Source organism: Mauremys reevesii, linkage group 5 (genome assembly GCF_016161935.1).
Source record: "Mauremys reevesii isolate NIE-2019 linkage group 5, ASM1616193v1, whole genome shotgun sequence".
Classification (NCBI taxonomy): Eukaryota; Metazoa; Chordata; order Testudines; family Geoemydidae; genus Mauremys; species Mauremys reevesii.
Genome location: NC_052627.1, coordinates 52,695,606 through 52,713,660, shown reverse-complemented (window position 1 = coordinate 52,713,660; position 18,055 = coordinate 52,695,606). Strand labels below are relative to the sequence as shown.

Genomic DNA, 18,055 nt, shown 5'->3' with positions numbered 1-18,055 from the left:
TGTCTTGATTTTTGACCTCTTCCTGCCAGGGCCGCCCAGGGGGGGGGGGGCAAGTGGGGGAACTTGCCCCGGGCCCCGCAAGCCCTGGCCCGGCGGCAGTCCAGGTCTTTGGCAGCATTTCAGCGGGGAGGCGGGGGGGCCTTCAGTGCTGCCAAAGACGAGGAGCGACTGAAGGGCCCCTCGCCGCCGAAATGCCGCCGAAGACCCAGACCGCCGCCAGGTGAGTACAAGCGCCGCAGCTCCCCTGCTTTGCCCCAGGGCCCCTGAATCCTCTGGGCGGCTCTGCTTCCTGCCCATCCCCATTGTGTGTATGTGATACTTAGCATTGCCGGAGTCCGCCTTATCCCCGCTGCACCACCGACCGCGAGCCACCCAAGGTAAGCACCTCCCAGCTGGAGCCTGCACTCTGCACCTTCTCCTGAACCCCAACCCCCTCCCCAGCCTGGAGCCCTCTCCTGCATTCAAACTCCCTCCCAGAACCCTCATCCCCTCCTGCACCCAAACTCCCTGGCAGAGCCCTCACCCTCCCCTGCACCCCAACCCCCTACCCCAGCCGTGAGTATCCTTCAGCATCCAAACTCTCTGCCAGAGCTTGCACCCTGCAACCCCTCCTACATCCCAAACCCTTGACCCAGGCTGAGCCTGGAGCCCTCTCCCACACTCCAAACCCCTCAGCCCCACCTCCCAACCCAGAGCCCACACCCCCTGCCTCTGCCCCTGCCCCAGCAGCCCAGCGAAAGTGAGGGAGGGTGGGGGAGAGCGAGCAACTGAGGAGGGGGTTGGATTGAGTGGGGTGGGGCCTTGGAAGGGGAGGGGCAGGGGTGGGACCTCAGGGAAAGGGGGGCAGAGGGCGGGGCAATGGTGTTTGTTTTTTTGTGATTAGACCGTTGGCAACCCTAAGTTCCACAGGACAATATCCCATGTGCGGTGGGGGAGCTTTTCCTTGGCTCCCCTTCTCCCCTGCCACAATACCCAGGCTGCATGAAGCTGAGCTCCATAATTATAAGCAAAGAAGCACTAGAGTTAGCTGAAATTGAGAAAAAGAAAATGCTGCAGCATAGCCAGGCTTCTGTTCAGCACAGCTCCTACTTCCTTTTCCATGGTTTCATTCTCCATACCATATAGAAGAGGGGAGCAGTCAACACTTACAGAACAAATTGAAGACTTATAACTGTTTAAGATGTTGTGGTGGCAGGGTTCTAAAATTTGGCATAAAATTAATTGCTGTACAGCTTCAAGATTTGCTTACATATCTTCTCACAAAGCCAGCTGACTGTCAATTGAAGAGGGAGGACACATCTCAGAGGCAAAGTTATTTACAATACACTGCTACACCAAGTCTGACCATTTTATGTCCAATACTTCAGAGCAATGCTAGTGAACTTCAGAATGCAACTCGTCAGTTGCACAGTGTAGATCATAGCTTGTTGGGATTCAGATGGGATTTTCTATCGGTTTATACCACAAAGCATGAGATTTGCTTCCATTTATTATTTTAGTTTGCATAGTTAAAATGTCATTAATAGTCCTATAAATTGCCCCAACTATTTTAAAATTTAGCCAAAACATTTGTCTCAACAACCTTTCAAGGGCGTGAATTCCATGGGTCAACTTTACTGCTATGTAAAGAATATTTCCTTATATTAAATTCTAATTGTACTATAATATTGAGTGTCTCCTTATTTTAGGTCAAAATGAAAAGTAACCACTTTTGTATTTATTTCACCTGCCCTGCAGGAGGGAAATAAATGGACATGTGTAAATACAGGGAAACATGTAAATAATGGCCAAAGGGACTGCCACGTTGCTGATCATTTGACAGGTATTCACATAACACAAGCAGATTATTATAACAAGGAACTACTAGCATGTTCCACTATATTTGACATTGTAATCCATATTAGAATATATCTTAAAAGAACCAGGCATAGGTATACAGGCTGGACACAGAAGAAGAGATCCCCTCAAAAACACTGCCTGGGCACAATATGGTGAATTTCCTTGCTTTTGTGGATTTTGCAGGCATAAAAAAGGTGACCCATGCCACCTGACTATCTTTAAATGGAAAATGCAACAGTCATTTTTTTAAAGAGCAGAAATACTAATGCATTTGCCCTATCTAGCAGATTGGCCAGTTAAGAGCAAAGTTCTAACGTTGGAATCCATGCCTCAGCATCCTTTACTTCAATGGGACTTCATCTAGGTTGTAGGGTCCTATGTTAATACATCTTGATGTTTAATTACACCTTCTCATTAAACTATTTCAAGACCCATCAATTAAAAAACCGCACACTTCTGCCTCTATTTAACCTATCATTATTAAAAGTAGCTCCTTCTTCTCTTCCTCTCACAATGTTTACTTTATGTATTTTGCACTATTTTCTGTATAATTACATTCAATGACTACAGTTGATTTTCCCTGTTTGCATAACTTTCACAAAGCAGCTAGCGAGAGAATTTTTTTAATAGGAAAAGGTGACTGCGAGATTATAAAACACTGGTGGAGCAATCAGAGGCAGATGTAGGACTTGAAACTGATTAGCTGATTAGATACACCTAAAACTTAAGCACCGGTTCCGGCAATCCCGTTGTTAAATTTAGCAGCCCTTTTAGAACCTTGTTCCAGGACAACCAGTTCTATAAGGGCTGCTAAATTTAACAAAAGTTCCAGCCCAAGCTCTCCTGCTCCTCCCCCTTTCTCAAGGGGGAGGAGCAGGAGAATCAAATGTTCGCGGGAAGCCTGAATAAGCAGCAAGCAGGCAGGTAAGGTGGGGAGGGGTAGTGCGGCCTGGCTCGGCTCGGCTCCTGCCGCCCAGCGATCCGAGCGGCGCGCGGCGGGGGCTCCTACCGGTCAGCGTCCGGGCGGGGCGGCGCGGGCTCCTGCCGGTCCGGTCAGGTCGGGGCGGGCGGCGCGCGGGCTCAGCTGGTCCGGGCAGGGCGGCGCGCGGCGGCGCGGGCTCCTGCTGGTCTGGGCGGGGCGGGGCGGGGCGGCGCGCGGGGCTCGCTGGTCCGGGCCGGGGCGGGGCGCGGGCTCCTGCTGGGCCAGGCCGGGCCGGGCGCGCGGCGGCGCGGGCTCTTGCTGGGCCGGTCGGGCGGGGCGCGCGGCGGTGCGGGCTCCTGCTGGGCCGGGCGGCGGGGCCTCCTGCCGGTCCGGGGTCCCGGAGGCGCGGTGGGGGCTCGGCTCCTGCCCCGGCGTCCGGGCCCCAGCTCAGCTGGGCCCCCACTTCCAGGCAGCAGGGTAAGGGAGCAGGGAGCGGGTGTTGGAAGAGGGCAGGGCAGTTGGGGGTGGATTAGTGTTGGAGCGGTCAGAGGGCAGGGAACAGGGGCGTTGAACGGGGGCAAGGGTCCCGGGGGCAGTCAGGAAGGAGCAGGGGTTGGATGGGGTGGTGGGGGCAGTTAGGGGTAGGGTTCCAGGGACAGTCAGGGGACAGAGGGAAGGGGTGGTTGGATGGGGTAGGGGTCCCGGGGTGCCATCAGGAATGAGCGAAAGGGTTGGATGGGGTGGCAAGGGGCAGTCAGGGGACAGGGAAGGGGGTGGATAGGGCATGGGGGGGGCTGTCAAGGAGCATGGGGGGGTTGGATGGGACAGGAGTGGGGAGGGCATGACCCCTCATAGGGTGAGGAGGAGGGAACCGGTTGTTAATATTTTGCCAGCTCATCACTGACTAACATTAAGATATAATCCTATTAAAAACAAAGAAGAAACACAAGCCTGATGAATGTTGTTAAACTAAAGTTTGTAAAATACTCACAAGTCTGGGAATGTGTCTGCAGAGAAAGCATCAGTGGAGAGGAACCACCAATGACAGCAAATCACGTTCTCCCCACAGCCTGCCCAGTCCGGTTTTACTTTCGGTTGTTACGAAACCAAAGAAGACTAGTTCAGCCTCAGCAGGACTCAGTTGCTCGAGCTGTGACTGAGACTGAAGCTAATCCCGGAAATACTGCCAGGAATTCTTCCTCCTATGCACTGTCAAGCTGTTAGGCTTGCAAAGAAAAGAAAACTACGGCGAGGGGGGAACACCAGGGACCTGCCGGCGGGGGGAGGGGGGGGGTTAACAACCCACTGGGTGTCCTGGGCTGTCACTGCTATACACCTAGCTGTTTATCAGCCCATAAAGGGGAAGGAAAAGGTGCAAACCCCACCCGCACAGCTGAATTGTGTCCCTTCCCGGTAAGAGCGCTGCACGGGGCTCCTGGGAATGCCTCACCATAGTGGGCTGCTTCACTCTCCTCCCCGTCCCTGTGCCCCAAACAGGAGGCGTTCTGGCAAAGCAGCCCCCAGTTGGGGGGAAGAGTTGTGACTTAAGAAAGAATGAGTGGCAGAGCAAAGAGGAGAAGTCAGAGCGGGGCAGAGAGGTGGTGCCTCCTGCTGCCTGCCCCACTAAGCCGGTGCCAGAGCAGATAAGGCACAGGTGGTGAGTTTAGTGCAGCTATATGTCCTATGCACATTTAATAAGCAAACCATGTGAGTGAGTGTAACCATGCATTTCATCTTTAAAAAGAGTGTAAAGCTAGCACTAGCAAAAGGGCACTAGCCTTCAGGGCTGCCCAGAGGGGGGGCAAGAGGGGCAATTTGCCCCAGGCCCTGAGCCCCACAGGGGCCCCCACCAGAGTTTTTCGGGGCCCCTGGAGCAGGGTCCTTCACGCGCTCTGGGGGGCCCGGAAAACTCTTGTGGGGCCGGGCGCAGGAGCTTCTTCTGCTCCCGGTCTTCGCCGGCGGGGGGGTCCTTCTGCTCCGGGGCGGAAGGACCCCCCCGCCGGCGAATTACCGCCAAAGATGGAGCGGGACCCGTCGCCGAACTGCAGCCCGGTCTTCGGCGGTAATTCGGTGGCGGGGGGGGGCCTTCCGTTCCGGGACCCGCCGCCGAAGTGCCCTGAAGACCTGCGGCAGGGGCCTCCCTCCGCCAAATTACTGCCGAAGACCAGGCTGCACTTCGGCGGCGGTCCAGCTTCAGCGGTAATTCGGCGGCGGGGGGGGGCCCGCTGCAGGTCTTCGGGGCACTTCGGCGGCGGGTCCCGGAACGGAAGGGCACCCCCCGCCGCCGAAGACCCCGGGCCCCCGGAATCCTCTGGGCGGCCCTGCTAGCCTTCACAGCTCCAGGGCGGGAGGTCCTCTGTTTATCTCCAGGGTAGCAGTAAGCCCTACTGAGCTTTCAACTGGAGACCTCTAGAGGAAAGGCTCTGAAATTCATTAGCTGCTTGTCTTGCAGGTAGAACAGGAGTACTTGCGGCACCTTAGAGACTTGACTTATGCTCCAATAAAGGTTTTTGTGGGCTACAGCCCACTTCATCAGATGCCCATGAAAGCTTATGCTCAAATAAATGTGTTAGTCTCAAAGGTGCCACGAGTACTCCTGTTCTTTTTGCGGATACAAACTAACAGCTGCTACTCTGAAACCTGTATTACCCAATAACTGCAATTTTAAGGGAGAGGGGGAGGAGGCTTTATTTATTTATTTTATTTGTTAACTAAAATCTACATTTAAAACATTGCAAAGTCAAACACTGGGAAATTAAGCATAACTATGGCATGTCCTGTCTGTAGAATCTTAGTTCTGTAAATTTGTGTATATGAACTAGAACGGTCCTTGTTACGATTTTCCCTGCATGGTTTTGTACCAAGGACCTTCAGCTTCATCTCTTTCATTTAAGCTTCTAGTATATAGTAGAAGTAGGCAGTTATCCTCTGTGTGGAGGGAGAATCATTAGAAGGGGACACAGCCAACATCCCATGACTGCCAAAGTTTACCTGGATACTTGGGTTCTTATTCTTAGCTCAGGGAGCAGCAGCATGTTGTCTAGTGGTGAGCGCAATGGGTTTCAGCATATAGATTTGGCACATTCATTTTAAAAGGCAGTGTGATACAGCAGATGTGGCTCTGTCACATTAGCGACCTTGTTTCTTCTCCCACCTCTGCCTGGAATGACCTTGGGCACTCTCTCAGGTACTCCATTTATAAAATTTAGGAAATTATAGTTATGTTTCCTAGCATACAGATACAAGATCTTAGTCATTAATAATAGTTCTGAACTACACAAAAATATTATTACCAGTTAGTAGAAAAACCTAACAGCAGAACTCAAATCTCATCCTCTCCTGGAAACTCATGCCAGGCTGTGCAGATGGTATAAGCGGTATCTTGGGCCAGGTCTACACTACGGGCGGGGGTCGAATTAGGGTACGCAAATTCAGCTACGTGAATAGCGTAGCTGAATTCGAACTACCCTAATTCGAAAAACTCACCCGTCCAGACGCGGCGGAACCGAACTCCGCGGCTCCAAGGTCGACTCCGCCAACTCCTTCTGACGAGGTGGAGTACCGGAGTCGACCGCGGCGCTTCCGGAGTTCGAACTATCGCGTCTAGATCAGACGCGATAGTTCGAACTCCGAAAAGTCGAACTCACCGCGTCGACCCGCGCGGTAAGTGTAAACATAGCCTTGGCTTCTCCAGAAGGAAATCTGTATGGGCTCCTGCTTGGGTCTTCTTTCAGTTAAGAGGCTGAAATGTCACTTTGTAAAGAGCAGTATTTATTTATTTAAGCCAAGCAATAGTGTTCTTAGTGGCCAAATGCAGCTTTCAAAGCCCACTGCTGAATTTGGTTAGCGGGCACTCCTCGACAGTGTGTATCATTGTTTGATCTGTGCTGTAGCTTGGATTGTCTCGAACACCTCAACGGTGCTGGTTGGCTGCACAGAGGCCTTGCCCAGTCGGGAGTCGGTTAAGAAGGGCCCACTGATGATATGGCAGTGGAGTCTGGTGGCTGCCCCACCCCCATGCTAGAGGGGGCTAGAGTAGGCCAGAGCATCTGTGCAGGATGGCAGCCAATCAGGGAAGGGCCTACTGAGAGCCAATCAGGGCTAGGCTCGGCCCTATATAAAGGCTGCCCAGGAGCAGTGCAAGGAGTCTATCCTAGGCCTTCACAGGGTGAAGGTCTGTTTCCTGTGTGAGGAGACTAGTGCCTGGGGCAGGGCAGGCTTGGGGGAGCTGAAGGGAACTCTAGCCTACTACCTGCCAGGCTGCAGGCCCTGAGGGAAGGGCCTAGCCAGTGCGAAGGGGAAGCAGCCTAGGGAGAGAGACGCACAAGGGGAGAGAAGGAGGGTAGGATGGCTGCTGCCAAAGGTCCCTGGGTTGGGACCTAGTGTAGAGGGTGGGCCTGGGTTGTCCCCCCTGCCCCCTTGTATAGACATCCAGCCATTGGACGTGGCTGTAGTGGACTGTACCAGACCCCTGATACAAGGGGTTAAACTTTAGAGTGTGGTTGCCCAGTGTTGCTGGGGTGTTAAGAGACTGCTGTTAACCCCCCCCACACACACACAGAAGGGGGTGAGGATGGACTAAGAGGCACTACCAGAGGGCAATGGCCTGAAGAAGGACACTGTTAAGCAGGAGCAACATGAGTCCAGACACCAGTGAGGAACAGATGATGGATGGGATACCACCAGCAGAGGGTACTTCCTGTGGACTGAGCTAATTTCCAGAGCAACCAGTGGGAGGTGCTGCAGTGGTGAGTCCCAACCCCATCACAGGTGGGCAAGCAATAGGGTCAATGATGAGGAACTGATTGGTGGTTGGTGTTAAGCACCAGTCTTTCCTCTACAAAAGTAGTGTGGACCTGGGACATACTCTTTCTCTTCCCCCCCCCCCCCAGCCACTGGAAAACAGTAAGCAAAGAAAAGCTGAGAGCAGGAACTCTGGGCAGGTGATTGCTGCAGGATTCCAGCTGCTGGTGTGAAAGTGCAAGTGAAAAGGAGACTCCCCAGGCAGGAGTCCCCATCAATATTTACTCCCCCCCCCCCCCCGGTGTGTGTGTGAAATACCTGCCTAAGCACAAATTTCGGCTGATACAAAAATTTTAATTCAAAACCTTATTCTGATTAAAGAAATGGCGTCCCCCACTCCTCCCCCCCTCCCCCATCAATAGGTTTCATAAGAAGCTTTTGGGGTTTCAATATATTCTGTAGGTTTTTTTAGCCTGAATATTTTGATATTTGAAACATAGATGCCTTCCTCTTTTTTCCTTTTTATCACTGAATGTAGTAGAGTGAATAATATTTAAAGGTTTTTTTTCCCCACTTTTTTCATTTTTTCTTTATTTCCCATTTTCCCTTTTGCCACTCTGTAGTCTGTAACTTTTCAAAACTTCCTCAACTATGGAAAAGCTACAGAATTAAAAAAACCAATATTGGGCATCATAAACTTTATTCCCTCAGTGGCAAAGAGGGGGAAGGAAGGAGGCATACACCAATGTTTGTTTTCAAAAAAATCAAAAAGGGAAGAAAAATCCATTTCAAACCCTGCAAAATGGAAACACTTTAAAATTGTGATTTGTGTATCTGCGTTTTTTTTTCCCCTCCCATTTTTTGACCAGCTCTAACAAGCGTCCTCTGGTTACTGTTGAGAAGTGTGTTTCTCTAGCATTTAACAGGTTAAAATATAGATTCCAATTACATTATAAAACCATACCTAAAGTAAAAACACATTAGTATGTAAAAATTATCCAGGTGTCAGATAAATATTATGCTACAGTGTGTGCTTCCAATACCATTCCCTCAATATTTAACTCTCATCAGTTTTCTTAATTACATAAAAATGTGCTTCCTAGTTGCACAAAAGGCACTTTACAGCTGCCTAAACACTACTAGCCATAGCATGGTGCTCATTTATAGCATAAATTATTCTGGTACATTGACTACCAGCAATAATTTATGCAAGTCTCATTTCTAGTGGACAAAGGCTATTTGGCAAGATATTGACAATTACTCTCACTAATAAGCAACTAAATTACAATTTAGTAATTTAAGTGCAGTGACAAAGTGAATAATTTACTATGTGTATATTAAACTGAAAGTATAAGTATGAATGTAACATTAAAATAAAAATGTGATTACTGACATACAAGAAGCACCCCAATTTAAAAAAAAAATCACCTTCCGTGCAATTGTGGCTCCACTAGAAGAAATCAGTTTTTATTTGCACTTCATTTCCAATGAAGTCAAGGTCAGTTTTGTCACGGAATAGTGGGTGCCGGATTGGGCACTAAAACATTGCTAATAGAAGAAGAAAAAGCATTGTCAACATCTATAATAGCCATGTGTTGTATATACGAATCATAAAATCATGTGGGACAGCAGAGAGAATGGGAATACTGTTCAGTGTTTACAAAGCTGCATGTATAACACAATACAATGGTCCATGAGTGGGGTTCCTAGGCACTACCACAATATAAATAACTACAGAATACTAACAAGATGCGCCTGTTCTTAGTGTGCCCAGGATTGGATTCACTTTGTTCACCCACCCCCAATGAGAAAGAGACACAGATGTGCTTAAATGGATGTTAGCTCCCTGAGACCACCAGCCGTTTGGCGCGGCAAGCCTCGGAGGGAGGAGAAGCCGAACTGCAGCACGCTCGTGGGAGGAGGCAGAGCGGAGGTGAGCTGGGGCAGGAGTAGCACACAAGTAAGTGGGGGTGGGAAGGAACCGCTCCCCACCCCAGCTCACTTCACCTCTGCTCTGCCGCCTCCTCCCATGAGCACACCCTCAGCTCCGCTTCTCCCTCCCTCCCAGGCTTGCTGTGCCAAACAGCTGATTGGCACAGCAAGCCTGGGCGAGAGAAGTGGGGCGGCTGTGGCGTGCTCAGGGAGGAGGCAGAGGTGAGTTGGGGCGGGGAGCGGTTCCTCTCCTTACCCAAATATAACGCAGCCTCACCTATAACATGGTGAGATTTTTTGGCTCCTGAGGACCATGTTATATTGGGGTAGAGGGGTGTGTGTGTGTGTGTGTGTGTGTGTGTGTATATATTACGCAGATTATATTTATAGTGAAAACAATCATACATTTATTATCACAGATCAAGATTTAAGAGATAGTGAATAAGGATAAAGGAAATAGAAGGGTTACATATAAAACAAAATCAGTACACACTTTCTAGAGACTAAACTTAATAGGCTAATTACCTGTCTTGAACAGCCGTATTCCACTGAAAGCCTTCTGCAGCATTTCCAACCAAGGCTGGTTGTGATCCCATTTCCATGAATGTAAGCATGCTGTTTGTTTACCTCTTAGGTGCTTTCCTTGTCATCCAGTTATAGTCCAGTAAACCTTTGAAGTGTGCCGCCAGATAAGGTTCTTTTCCCATTGCTGTTGTTCTCTTCCTGTAAAATTTCACAAGCATTCCCATGCACTTAACGCAGACAGATGATTGCGAATGAGACAATACTGAGTTTATATTTCAATAGGTAGATGGATAAACATCTGTGGTCTGGCAGGAAATCAGTGTTTCACCTCTTCTGGGGATTAACACCTTGATGCAAACTATAAGATAACTCCTGGCATAATGGCAGCACATACATTTTATGATATTCATAACCAGTGTGACACCAGCTTTCCTTTGATACCTGACATGACATTCTTTGGTGAAGCAGGCTGTACATACCAGAATCAGGATATTCTTGTAACCTCCTTGCCAGTTGGCATTAAGGTTTTCATAGGGTCTCACATGAATATAAAAGAAAGTCAGCTGATGTTGAACAGTCCACCTGTATGAATATTAAAGAAGGTTTATATTAAACATGGTTTATATGAGAAATGATTTATTGATTTATTGTTAATTAATACTTTATAACTTAAGGTTTATGTTAGAAGTAAATTTGTGATTCCCAGCATTTAGCCTCTAACCTGCAAGCCACCAGCTGTGTCTGTGTAAAGCCTGCTCAAAGAGATACTTGGTATAAAACTTGTTAAGCTCAAAGAAATACTTTGTATAAAACTTGTTAAACATTAATTATCTCTAAGTAAGCCAAAACAGTAGCTGTTATAGTGTAGAAATAGAGACCCCCACCCTCTGTAAGTTTTCATCTCACTTTATCTTTGCTTGTTAAAAGACAGGGAGTCTCACATAAATTGGTAACACCCCAAAAGGTAAAAAGACAGTGAACTAGATGTAATTAAAATAAAGAATGTATGTGAATGCGTGCCTAGTTTAAACAATGAATGAATGGTTAGGGAGTTACCAGCCTGAATTCAGTGTCGGCTGAAGAAGGTGTCAAGTGGGATCAACTAGATGACCCCCACCATCTCAAAGGAAGGAAAAACAAGCATCTGACAGAATTGAGCCAGCCACCTGCTGATTGATTTAGCAACAGCAAAATGAAGCAACTCTCATGAAGTGACATAGGAATAAATCCCTATAAAACTGGACTCTAAAGACTGAGGACTTTGAGTCTATAGTTCTGCTGCCAGCCTCCAGGAGCATCAGATGCATCTGACACAGGGCTACTTAAATGCAGCGCAGCAGCAGGTGTGAAACACACCCTCTGCAGCTGCAGCGCCTGCTGCTGCGCGCTAAAAGCGCGCCAGTAAGCGCCCAGCGCCCAGCGCGCAGAGCCTCCCAGCGCTATCTATTCTCCCCCAGGGAGGTGGGGAGTGGACAGGAGGGGAGAGTTTTTCCAGCGCTGGCGCTTTGACTACACACTTGCTTCAAAGCACTGCCGCGGCAGCGCTTTGAAGTTTAAGTGTAGCCATAGCCACAGACTCGGCTCCATCCTCATGACCAAGATACCTGGCCAGTAACTTGGCATGAGCAACATCTAGGCTGGTAACTATAACATCTATACAGAATGAATGATTGTGTAAATGAATATATGTGTGTGTGTATAAGGAATAAGTAGTAAAACAACATTGTTTACTGTTGTCTTTTGTTTTGTTATGGTATTTACAATAAATGTGGCATCTTTGTCTTATCCCTCCTGATAAGATCCTGCTGGTTTTTATTATATTGGTATAACACACCCTCGCATAAAAGCAGGAGTCCATGTGCTTGAAAGGACAGATTTGACCTCGGATATGTCCCCAAACAATTCTGCATAGGCCCATACTGCTTCTATAAACTCCTGCATGATTAAAGATGAACATGGTCCCTCATTTGCTCACATTAGTTCTTTTTCAGCCAGACTGAAACTGAAGCCTTCTCTCTTTACACACCCTCAAGCAGCTAGCCTCTCTACAAATTAGAATGTTGCTGATGACACATTTTTTTAGGGTTTCATCATGATTTGTGGAAGTGTAGGGATGTAGAAGTCATCCGAGTGCCAATGGCACAAGAAAATATGTGGAAGTGTGTTTGGGGTTTAGGAGGGAGTCATTTCCTGAGAATTTTTAACTAGAGCCATTACATTATTGACCACTACCCATATGCATGTAAATACATAAAACCCACTAACATTAGCTGCATCTCAAAATATTTCTGCGGGTGTGAACTATTTGTCCGATGATATGGTGATCTAGACTACAGGAATGTGGAGGAAAGAGTAGACTCTGAAGAACTGGCTGTTCTTCCCTAATAGCTAGGGGAAGGGAGTGCCCAGACAAGAATAGAATGAGGAATAGCTGTAATTTTGGCTTCTCCCCAATGCAGCAGGCAGTAGAGCTGAGCCTTTCCCATCTTAAATGGAGAGGTAGGAAGATGTGTTCTGGCAAGGTAGGAAGGGATACTAGTGTGTAAACAGTTGAGAACCTTGGTGGTACTCATTACAGCCAGTAGCAGATTGCTTTCCTCCAGAAATAAGGGGCAGTCAAGGAGGAAATTGTGATGAAGTCACAGTTCCTTTACTGATCTGCTCCTGCGTGGTGCAGATGCACTCTCCCTTACTATGAGCTGACAGTAAACTAAGTCTAGCCTTTACTTGACTTGCACAGCAAGTCATAGTATTCAAAATATCTCAAACAATGGCATTTGGTAATTGCCCAGGGCCAACTATATCATAGTACAAAAAACAATCTATAAACATTGAAAGGCTGTAGGGCAGGTTTGGATTTATATTATAACTTGCAATATATTTAAATATATGGATTTACATTTATTGCAAATATATTTTTAGATGTGAATGTTTGCCCTATGAGAGAACTGGCTAACTCCCACTTTATAATCCATATAGCATTTCATAGACTCCATCACCTCTCAGAATTAAACTTTAATGAATCTTACATTACAGACTCTTCAGATTGGTTATTAAAAATGTTTGGCATCTTAAAAATGCTATTTAATTGTCTAGACACATCTGGTGGGCTATTAATATTCTGCCTTTCTAAAGTATGCATAGTAGCCCTGGCACATTGCAATTTTTTTATCTAACATTACCATTAAACATGAGGAAGCTTTACTTGAACTAGATTGTTTTAACAAATGAAAATCATCCATTGTCATAGGCTGAAGACATACAATTGCTAAATTGGTGAAGTCATAGTAATGTGGAGGGAGATTACTGGATCATTTCTAAGGTAAATAGCAATATACATGAGAAAATAGGAATGGTTTTTAAGTTTGTGAAACATACCAAGTGCTATAGAGAAGTGCAAACTAAGGCCCTAATCCTGCAATTGATTCACATAGGGGCTACTTGCACCCGCACAAAGCCCTACTGACTTCAATTGAGACTCTGCAATTAGGTGCAAAGTGACCCTACAAGGCAGACCCAATTGCAGTATCACAGCCTAAAAGTTTACCATAAGATCTGTTCCTTGTTAAATCACATTACAGGAATAAGAAGATATTACCTCCAACTGTAATAAGGTGCTTGTCACAATACGATAAAATCAGAGCTCTTTAGTCTCTGATTCTGCAAAAAACTTACCCTTGGGCATGTGCTGAATTCTATGTCTTCCCTCCAGGGTTCACTCAAGTTACTTCTCTCAAGTTAGCCTAGTGAGAGTGGACATACTGCAAAGAACATTCAAGCTGCTGTGTCCACAGGGCACTACACATGCTTGTGTATGGCACTAAGACTTCTGAGTGCATGACCCACTGTTCTTTGTGCTGCAGTAAGCTTAGCCAGTCTATGAATTCTTTCCATGTGAATTGTGGGAGAACGTGTCTGTCCTTTCTGGGCACATGGAGGGGAAATGTGGGAAGGCAGTGGAAGACTAATGCATTCAGGTAGCACTAGCCTCTTTCCACACTGAAGACTGGTCATGTTAGCAGCAGATGAATTGCACTCCCTTGAGCTATGGCCAGTGCCCCTTGATGGGCCAGCCAACTTGAGTTAGAAGCACCACCACACTAGAGCTAAAGGATTTTGTGTGTGGATGGGATTCAAGCGAGGGGCAACACTCAAATTATCACTTTTGTTAATTCTGCAGTGAAGACAAGCCCTAAACGTTTGTAGGATTGGGGCAATAGTTTTCCCCATTGAAATATTGTGACCGGGGTCCCAGTGGGGGCCAGCTGAGGTTCCCCAATTAGGGTGAACTGCAAAGCATGGGGCAAACCCCAAAGCTGGTGGATAAGTCAATACTTAGATTTACCAAGCCAGCATAAATCAGCTTCTTTATTACCTTACTGGTTACTCAGAAAGTCCAAACAACAGTTTCCTTGAAGTAACCCAGCCTCAGGCCTCCATCCACATACTCAAGTCAAATATGATGAAGACTTCTGAAAATCTTATATCATACGAAAGAAAAGGTTCTACCAATCTTAAAGGATCAGCCAGGCTAATGACTATTCCAGATCTTACCCAAATACATGCTACAGCCAATTCTTATTAACTAAAGTAAAATTTATTAAAAATAAAATGGAGAGAGTATGGTTAAAAGATCAATATACATCAGACATGAGTTCAATTCTTGAGGTTCAGATACATAGCTGAGATGGTGAGCTTTGTAGTTTCAAAGAGTTCCTTTAGAGTTTAGTTAATAGGTTATAGTCCAATGTCCAATATCATATCCAGGGTGTACCAGCTTAACTGGGATCTCATCTTGCGACTCAAACTTCCCCTGATGAAGCATAAGCTGATCTGAGGGACTGTTGATTATATTATTGACCACTACCCATACGCATGTAAATACACAAAACCCACAAACATTAGCTCCCAACATGTCTTTAAGGGTTGAATGTGAGTCATTTATTTTGTAGGATGTTTAACCCTTTATGGCCATGTGTCATGCATATAATAGGCGAAGCGGATAACACTGGCTACAGTTAAGTTTGGCCAACACTTGCCATTATAAGGCCATATTTTTAGTTTCTTATAAGTAGGGCTGCATATTTGTCACAGTATTTTGTATAGAAAATCATGGGACAACCATGATAAATTTTAGTAAAAGTCACAGGTTACTAAATTTTCCATGACTGCTCCCTAATTTTTGATAAAAGATGCTATGATAAATCAATTTAATATACAGTCCTCAAATAAAGGACCTATCAGATATTAAGCTGATAAGAACAGACACTACACTTATCTAAATGAAATTCAACCACATCTCAAAGGCCAGCACCCTTCTTCTCTGACTCCTCCTCCTTGTCCCTAGGGGTGCAACAAAGGGGAGAGAGCCAAGAATCCCAGGACCGCCCCACTTTGGCCAGCTGTGAGCAGAGACCCAGCAGCTGCCACTCCTTCCCTCATGGCCAGGCCAGAGACAGAAGTGTCAGTGACCCTGTGGCTAGGGACCTGCCACCTGCACAGGAGGTAATGGGCTGGGGTGCCTACATCCCCACCCATCAGTGGAGCCCCTGTGTGAGTCCCAGTGCTGCAGGCTTGGAGGCGAGGCTCCAGCAGGTTTCCGAGCCTCCTGCCCAGGCAGGAAAGGAGTGAGGAAAAAGGGCTGCAGCCCAAATGCCATGGCTTTCCATGGGGAGCAGATATGCTAGGGGCCCACAGGGCTGTACAGTATCTCCCTTGTGCTTTCTGGGCTGTGCCCTGCCCTGGCATCAGAGGCCTGGGCTTGGCACGTCCCAGTATTTCCTTCCCTGGATGAGACCTTTTCCCTCCCCACCGCTTCCCCAGTGAGACCAGAATTGGCCATGATCTCTCTTCCTGGTGCCAGGCCCATGTGATGGGGGGCGGGGACGCCTGGCAGCAGGTCAGCATGGAGGATACATGGACCAGGCAGGGGAGTTTGGGAGCTAAAACTGCTGGGCCTGGGGATGGCAAGGGAGCCGATCCCACACTCACCCAGAAGTGGCAGCGCCTGTGTCCCCAGGGCTGGGCCCAGCTCCCCACTCCAAGCATTATGACCTTGCACATGGGGTTGCAGCACCAAAGAGAGGGGCAGTCAGGCCACAATGAGCAGTGGTGTGACCCAAATCCCAGCGCCTCCCCTCCACACCTGGCCAGTGACCCACCCACCTAGAGCCTTCCTACAGGCAGTCATGGACAGAGGAGTCACATACAAACTGAGAAATCATGGTATCCATGACTTTTTCTGCATCATGACAAACCTACCGACCTACTTATAACTTAGTCAGACCTCAACAGTGTGGGCTGAAATTTTTCATGCTGGGCATCATCTTCCTCAGACTAAATAATTTTGCAAAGTTCCAGCAAACTTGGTTCAGCTATTTCCAAGAATGAGATCAGTGGAAATATGTTTTTCTGCTTTTATAACAATAAATCTTACGTTTTGTTGAGAAGTGCTAGTGCGTGAGCATTTTGCAGCAAGTGCCTAAAATTTGCTGAGGGCTGCTTTCATGTCAGTGCTGTACATTTTCCTTCCTGTTAAAAACTGCCAAAATATGGTCATATTATAAGCCTTTGAAAAATCTCAATTTGCACAGGCTCAGTGTATAGGATGGACTGTGCTCTGGGAATGAAGCAGACCCTTCCAGAATAACATACAAAATCTGCAGACACATTTCCACTGGTACAATGATCAACGTCCCCCTTTCAAGATCCATGGGTGCTACACATGCCTATCTCAACATGTGGTATACCTCATCCAGTGCATTAAATGCCTCAATAACTGTGTGGGTGAAACCAAACAATCACTATGCTCTTGAATGAACTCTCACACAATGATAAAAAACAAAAACACCATATCACCTGTGGGTGAACACTTTTCCCAAAGTGATCACTCTATATCTGCACTATCAATCCTCATCCTCAACTTTTGAAACTGTTTTGCAGATTTCCTTTAAGTGTGAGAGCTTAAATTCATAACTTTGCTAGACACTAAAAATCATGGTCTTAATAAACACATTGGATTTATGTCTTATTACAGCAATTGATAACCCACTAACCCCACTTTTTGTCCTTTGACCACAAAGGTGTTTTTAAACCACTTCACCTTGAATGGTCCCTTGGAATATGTGCTACCTACTTATGTTAAACTATCTGTTCAACCTTGTGTTTAGCTGTGACACTCTGAGTACCTTTCCCAGACCTAAGGAAGAGCTCTGTGTAGCTTGAAAGCCTGTCTCTCTCACCAACAGACGTTGATCCAATAAAAGATATTACCTCACCCACCTTGTCTCTCATTGTAAAAAGTAATAATTAGCAACCTCATGTGTAGGAATTAAGATTGATCAGTTTTCATTTGTTTAATGGATATTTTCATAGTTCCATTATGTCCATAAGAGAGAAATATATTGGGTGAAATCCTGGCCCTAATGAAGTCAATGGCAAAACTCCCATCAAACTCAGAGAGGCCAGGTTTCAACCACAATGTATTTTTTTCTTGTTAAAGGATTTCAGCATTTTTGGCAATGGAATTAGCTCAGTAAAATTCTGTTGGATAACAAATGTATGACCATTCCATACTGCTGTTATATTGAAGAAAATAATTTGACATAATGGATCTCATACAAAGAATCAGTTTTGACTCCTGAATTACTAGACAAGGAAAAGCTGGTTAGCTAAAAGAGTACAGTCTCATTACCCTTCTCTTGACACCTCCTGCTTGTCTTTTTAGTTTATCTTTCAATTCTCTCTCTCTGCAAAATCTTTATTTTATTTGCTTTGAGGAGTGTACTTGGTAATTTGTGTACATTTCATACTGCTTAGATGGAATCATTCTACATGGAGTCACTTTTCATTCTTAGATTTTTTAATTTATAGATTGTTTCCATGATTTTTTGGTATTATATCTTGTATGGACAATTTATAATTCTGCTTTTCTGATATCCTTTCTACTTTTTAATCTTCCAGTCAGTGGCTATTGAACTCTTTTTTTCTCCTAGTAAAAATAAGTTTAACCTTATCAACCTTTCTTCATAATAACAAATATTGTTAAGTCTGGTATTCTCCTGAAGCATTCAATACTTGTACGCTCCCTAGAGC

General features: G+C 46.4%; 1 protein-coding gene and 1 pseudogene across 3 annotated transcripts in view; both read right to left on the bottom strand.

Annotated features, from left to right (window-relative positions):
• The window catches only part of IL15 (interleukin 15), a 72,673-nt gene extending 68,840 nt beyond the window's left edge, over positions 1-3,833 (bottom strand). For 2 of the 3 annotated variants that reach the window (XM_039539765.1, XM_039539766.1), the window contains exon 1: positions 3,753-3,832. The gene's annotated coding sequence lies outside the window, so the exon portion shown is untranslated. Of the gene's footprint in view, positions 1-3,752 lie in introns of all 3 variants that reach the window. The other variant, XM_039539761.1, reaches the window with a different exon arrangement.
• An 11,318-nt stretch (positions 3,834-15,151) lies between these two features.
• LOC120407227 lies at positions 15,152-15,250 on the bottom strand (annotated as a pseudogene).
• Positions 15,251-18,055: the final 2,805 nt, after the last annotated feature.